Source organism: Papaver somniferum, chromosome 8, assembly GCF_003573695.1.
Source record: "Papaver somniferum cultivar HN1 chromosome 8, ASM357369v1, whole genome shotgun sequence".
Lineage (NCBI taxonomy): Eukaryota > Viridiplantae > Streptophyta > Magnoliopsida > Ranunculales > Papaveraceae > Papaver > Papaver somniferum.
In genome coordinates, this window is record NC_039365.1 from 77,783,858 (window position 1) to 77,791,525 (window position 7,668).

The following is a 7,668-nucleotide window of genomic DNA, read 5'->3' on the forward strand; positions in this document are numbered from 1 at the left end:
ATCTAACCAAACTACGTTCTGGAATCCACAGAACTATTTAGGTATGCGTACCGGTATGGATACCTTAAGACGGTGACCGGTTCCGGAGTCCACATAACTATTTTGGTACGTGTACCGGTTTGGATACACAATCGAGTTTTGGAACATAGAACTATTTTGGTACGCGTACCGGTATGGATACTCACCCGGTTCTGTGACCACAGTTCATTTACGGTTTGCCTACGAGTATGCGTACCGATCCGGTTCACGAGTAGAATAGATTTTTACATGGTGTGCATAAGGATATGCGTAACATAAATCTGTAAGTCGTATATAGCTACTCCGCTACGTGTACGAGTACATGTAATACGACTTCATACTTATAACAGTTTTCCCAGTTTGTAAGACTGATAACACTATATTGTATCCAAATCTATAGTAGTTCTATTTTCTCTCTAAATCGATTCGAAACATTCCCGAATAAGATCAATGACACATATCACTGTTCCAGGCTATTATCGAATGATAAACTTGAATCATGATTTTGATTGCAAACAATAAATTTTCCTTAACCGTAATTCATCAAGTATGAACAAATGTTCATTAAGCTTGATCATTATATTTCGAGAACTAATTATGAATATGCATAATAGTCTAATTAGTCATGCAACATCGTATCAATGATAGAAAAGTGAATATAACTTAAGAAATAGGTGGTTCAGTCTTCACTTACCTTTTTTTGATGAAGTTCTCCAAAAGCTTCGGTTGATTTTCGCCTTCAAACAGTAGAACGGAATGATGACTGCCGTGATTCACTGTTTCTCAACTACATTTTTATCCTAGTCCGAGACTTAACTAATTGTAGACTAAACATCAAGATATAATTTTGACAACTAAATTTGACAACAAACTTGAGATAGCAACACTTGTGAGTTCGACCAAGCAATGCTCTAACACTTCTCCGTAAGGAATGATACCAAGCATGGTAACCAACAATGTACGAAAATATTTTCTTGACAAAGAAGAAGATGCACATATACATAAATATATAAGTCATTAAGGACCATGCATCATATTTCACATATGGACCAAGAAGGTTGTAAATATTCAAGCAATAATGTTGTTCAATTACATTCAAGACTCAAAAAATAATCCACAAGTCAAAATATTTTTTGAACAGTTCGTGAGCTTTTTCTTAAATCAAAACTGGGTAGTGTAGCACGCTTTAAAGATGAAGATCGTGGTGACATTTGAGTGCACACGTGTATGTAGAACGCTTTACATTCAACACGATATGAATAGTTTTCCCAACGAAGGCCACGGTCAAAATGGTCACCTACGCTTCTGGGTATCAAACTCTAATATTGAACTTACTAGGACCCAAACGCAACTTTTGTCATAATATTGGGTACTCAAGTCTAAACAACCCTTAGTTTTATTTAAATTTTGATGCCTTATATGTTGTAACATCGCTAGCCTGCTAGTGATGATTAAATGCTTTCTTCATTTCTTTTAATGGTACAATCTCAGTGCACCCCTTTCTTTGATCAGTAAAAAAATTTATTTGTCGATCAATATTTTTCTTTGTTGATACTCGTTTTTTTGGTTAAGAGACATCGGCTTATGGCTTTTTAATAATTTGTTTGTATTTGATTGTAAAAATCATTTTGACCAACCAAAACATTATTCTCAACCAGGTACATTTATGATACTTAACGCTACTGCAGAATTTGTCACTTAATAGTGGTCGCGTTTAATTATCCTAATTACATGATAACATATTGGTATTCCTATCGCGGCTATGTAATGTATTTCATATATCCCCTTTTAGATGACACTATAAAAAAATTCACATGTATTAAGAAAATAAGAGGTAAAAAAGTTCATTTTACTTTTGGATAAAAAGTTTCTTAATTAAGTACTACTCTTAATTATCTATTGAAAAAATATATTAGTCCTAGTCATCGATTCTCAAAGTATATGTAATTCCAATATAACTGTGGTCTTGGATTGTTGTTCAAAAGATACAAAAGTATCAAGTATATTGGTTAAAAAAAGCGCTAAAATATAGTTGTTGTTTTTCTTTTTGCTACATTCCCAAACGGATAAAAAATAACTAGACACTCCAATATTTCGCAACTCAACTCTACCAATAACATCAAGAGATAAACTTGAAATCTCTATAAGTGGGTGAATAGTCCAAACACCTTCCATTGTTTTTGATGCAGAAGCTTTCGTAAGGTATTCGACTACTGAATTGGACTCCCTGTATATGTGGATGAATCTAATATCTTCAAAGATAGGTTGCTTTTCTCTTATTTCAGCTATCAAACCACGCATGATCCATGTTGGTCTTGTCTTTCCTTTGTATATCATGGTATCAAAGGCCGAGTCACTTGCGACCTCAAGCATAGAAATACCCAACTCCATTGTCACCAACTTACCATCTCGGGATGCCCATACTTCTGCCAAGCTGTTTTCGTTCTGGAATATATGCTTAGCATAAAAATCATAAAAGGTCCATCATCTCCATGAATAATGCCTCCAATTCCTTCAAAATTTAAACCATTAGGTATGCCATCACTATTTTGATGGAAATAACCATTTTCTGGGTATATCCATGTTATGTTTTAGTGGAAAAACATGACGGTGATTAAAAAATATCCAGTATTTACCTGTAATTATCCATAAGAATCGTTGTATTTTTGGGACCTTTATTATTTTAAGAAATCTTAAGTGAACTGAATATCTAGGATAATGAAATCTAAAATAATCCAACTTGAATATCATGAATATTTAGTGATTCTATATACAAATACAAATCGAATACCTATGTATTTTTAGGACTTTTAATTATCCCTATAGATCATAATACACACAGTAATGGTAAAATAATAGTTAAACAATTAGTGGTGTTATATTAGTGTCTAAAAGAGTAAACAAAATGATAACTTAAATAATCACTTTTTTTTTAGTCTGGATGATTTTTTTAGTATGTCAAACTTTTCGTTCAAAAGAAAGAAAAAGAGAACGAAGAAAAACGTTAAAATAATCAATTTATTTATTTATTTTCTTTTGAAGCATAATCACTTGTATCATCAATTTTCAAAATTTATTTTTCATTGAGAACTTTCTCACCCTCGAGAAAAGGGGAATGGAAGCTGCTCTTTGAGTTAGCGTGAATAAATTCTCATTTAGGCATTATCAACATGTATTTCTTGGTTGCAAATCAAAAATAGTTTTTGTACACCAAGATTTTTATACCAAAACCATACACCATTATGTATCAATTATTCACTAGTTACACGTAACTTTAATGTGAGACCTATCATTCCCAAATAGAATTACAAAAAAAAAATAAAAAATCTAAAGTTTAGATGGTGTATACATAGACATCACATAGTTGTGTATGGATTTAATGTATATATAGGAAAAGCGCTTGCAAATAAGGACGACCTCTTTCCTACTAACTTACACATTGACAATGCTAGGTTACACCTATTTCTTGCTCGCAAGGTAAATTCAAATACAAAGGGTGTATTGGATTAATATGCTTCATTTCAAAGGGAAATTGTGTTGAGGATCTTTAGAGCAAGTATATGAGGAAAATTTGTCTCAATACCCAAATTATACGGAAAATTATTGGGAACGAAAAGCAAACTATTAGAGTATACAAAAAAATGTACGCAAGGTAGCCGGGGTGCATAGAAGGACGAGGCAACCAAGTCAAGTGATCATGTTTCCAAGATATGTATAGTGAAAACCAAGTCAAGCAACCATGCAATCAAGGCACACGAAGTGAAGAACAAGTCAAAGAATAAACCTAGGATAGTTATATTTATAGGTCTAATTTGCTCTATAAATAAGAGTTTTTATATTAGAGCAATGCTCGGTCGAACTCGCGTGCGTTGCTATCTCAAGCATGTTTGTCAATGTTAGTGATCAAAACTATAAGTCTTGATTTCTAGTTTGCTTATAGCTAAGTCTCGGACTAGGATCGAAAGTGTAATTGAGATTAAGACTCCATGGCGATCATCATACAAAGACGAAGAACTACTCAAGGAACTTGTGGAACTTCATCGACGAAAAGGTATGTGGAGACTCGAACTTATCTATCACTCAAAAGTCTATCTACTTTATCTCCTATCTTGAGACAGAAGTCGTATCCATTTCTCTATATAGACTTTGATTATACACATTTTTTATTTCAAGCCGAGTTTATCTCGCGTATCTATTTCTCGAAATATGTTTTGGTAAGCTTTCGCTTTGGCCAAGTTCATCTTTACTAATGACTAAAGTCATATTAAGTTTCAATAACTTGAAAATGGCTTTGACGAAAAATGGTTTGTGAATAATAATCATATAACATCCTCTAAGAATGTTTCAATGATTGAAATGAGAGTTTAGAATATATAACCCTGGAAGGATATAAACATTGTGTGGTAACACATATGTGTGTAAGTCCTTATTCCTTGAACCAAAGTATGCGTACTTTGCTTCCCAGGAAAACTGGAACTAAAGTCCGCGTACCAGTACGCGCTCCATCGGAAGTTCACGTCTCGTGAAAATCTGCTGGATTTTGTGAACTGAAAAACAAACTCATTCTGGGTACTTAAGTCCGCGTACCAGTTCGCGTACTTAGGTTGGTTATTTTCTAAAAACGATTATTCGTGAACTTAAACTTATATAAACTAAGGAATGCATAATTGCAAACCGTGGCTATAAAGTTCATGAATTGATTCGAGTGAATCAAATCGTTTTTGCTTCGATTATGTCTTGTATACTTCTATAAGATCTAAGCAATTGAAAAACTCTCTAACTAGTTCATTTGAGTCATTTGAACTAGTTGTGGTAAAGAAGAATATGGTTGATATGGAAGTGCTCATTGGCTAACCATTTGGTTAACTACTGTTGAACCAACTAAGTGTACATGTTTGGGTACGGTTACACAAACCTAAATAAACGTGCATTTTATTTATGTGTAACAAGCTAAGTTCGATCTAACGGTTGAAAGATATTAGCTTGAATCTAATCAGGTTTTCATCTAAAGGTGAATATTGAATGCTTTGTTACCAAGGTAACTTAGATTGCAAACCCTGATTTGAAAGTTTATATTGTAGATGGGGAAAAACAATTTGATGGTTTTTACGGAATTGAGGAGATGACCGTGCGGAGGAGACTCGTTGAACCGAGAAAATGCTCAACCTCACACAGATGCACTGCAAGAAGGGAGTGCTTTAAGTTCGAGAGATCAATCTGTAGGACTCCGGCCTAAACCAAGACAATGGTCGTTCCAGAGTCAATTCGGTCATAAGAGAGGATGGGTTGATATGTAGGAGGGAAGCTGAGAAATTTGTGAGATCAATGGTGATCGAGATTGTAGGTGTGTCGTTTATTCTACGTAAGAAAGTTCTGAATGATCTAATTTACTCAGTTGAGAGTATTGCTCAGACGATGAGTTCGTGTAGACGAAAGATTGTCTGTATGAACTTGTCGAGAAATTCTTGTTTGTTTCAATCAGGATTCAGAGACTTATTTATATTGTTGGAATTGTGAACATCTTGATCCCATGAAGTGTGACTGTTGTTGAAGTCAAAGAGTGGGGAAGTGGGAAATCGTATCAAAACCAGTTGCTCATCGTGCGGAGACTTGGTTGATTTTTTATCCACTACTTTGCAAACTCCTTCAACTGATTGCACGACTTGCTCACATTCTCATCGTGTGCATGAACACACGTGCTGTAGACCGCCAGACCAAAACCCTAGTTAATATCCCCCCATGTGACACGATTGATGTCTCGTGGTTTTAGTTAGTCAGTTGCTGACTTCATGGGACGATGAGTCCATGTATTGCTGAGTTGAACGTGATTTGAAAATGTTCTGAGACTCACGAATTGAACGTGTCTGTTGAGACAAAGGTATAATTCTCGAATAAATGTTGATAGCTAAAGTGAACAAATATTGTTCATTTGATGAATCGTTGAATATTGATGGTTGAACCAATATTCCTTGATGCGAGCAAATATTGCTCATCTGAGCAAATGTTGCTCGTTTGATGAATTATTCAATATTGGTAGTTGAACCAATATTCCTTAGTCTGAGCAAATATTGCTCGTCTAAGCGAATGTTTCTCATTTGATGAAGTATTGGTAGCAGGACCAAATAAATATTAATGGCGACCGAAAAGTGTAATTAATTAGAGTGTTGACCATGGGATCAACATAAAATTTAGTGTTTGAATATGTAATTATGAACCTTGGATTCAAAATCCTAATTTTGATCAATTACTGAATTGATGATTACTTGATGATTTATTGAAAACCGTTCATGATATGAAGGAGGTGTCGGCTACATGGGATGATCAATCGACCGTGTATATCCCAGATGCTCAAGTGAGCAAAATACCAAAGTATCCTGAAGACCAGTTGGTGAAAAAATGATTAAATGCTGATTTAATCATTTATTAAAATAGTGCTCGTGTGAGCGTCAGACAGTAAGACCTGATTATGGATAGATGAGGGACCGACCAAGGGCGCATGAGACCGGTCCTTGGTGATTATGGGACCAGCTGATGGTCGTTTGAGCAAACTCCAAGTTGTTTGGGAAGAGTTTGGACCCAATATGAGCAATTGAGCAAATTATGTCAAAATTGTTAAAACACGTGGGACCGGCTATTTGCAAACCTTAGGGCCAGCCTTGGTCGATCAAGGAGATATGCCCGCGTCACCATAATGTCTGATGTGCGTTTGAGCAACATTTTGAGAAAATATGAAGGATTCAGGGTTTTGCTGAAACTGAGGAATCTTCATGAGATGATGAAAAATAATTAATAAAATAGGGAATCACAAGGTGTGGTACCGGCTAGCTAGCAAGCTCGGTCCCGCAACACCTTTCCCAATTTTATGTATTTTCCCTGATGTGAGGGAAATATCATGAAACTAAGGAATTTCATGAAGTTAAGGAATTTCCATGAGATTATGGAAATAATAATAATAATAAAATAGGGAGTCATCAAGTGTGGGACCGGCTATGGCCAAGGCATGGCCGGCTGGCCAAAGAGCCCATCCCAAGGCACTTTTCCAAATTTTATTATATTTTTCATGATTTAAGGGATTTATCATAAAATCAAGAGGTTTGTTGAAACCAAGGAATTTGTTGAAATCATGGAGTTTCCATGAGATGAGGGAAACATAAAAAATAATAATAATAAAATAAGGGGCGTGTGGGACGGCTAGGGCATGACCGGCCGGCTAGGTCCCGGTCCCACGAGTTTCCCTAATTTTACATTATTTTCATGACTTGAGGGAAGTTTCATGAATTCAAGGAATTTTCATGGGATGAGAGAAATAATAATAAAATAATAAGGAGTTATGAGGTATGGGACCGGCTACGGCTAGGGATGGCTGACCGACTAGTGAGTCCGGTCCCATGATATCTTTCCTAATTTATTATTATTTCTTTGATACGAGGAAACACCATGAGACTAGGGAGTTTCCTTGAGACGAAGGATATTTTCTCAAATGAAGGGATCTTCATGAGATCAGGGAAAATAATAAAAATATGATAAAATATAAAATTGGGCGTGGGACTGGCCACATCACGACCGGCCGGCCGGTGGGCCCAATCTCCCAGCGCCTCGATTAATATTTTATTATTTTCGTCCTATTTTGCATAGGTTCATCGTTCCTTC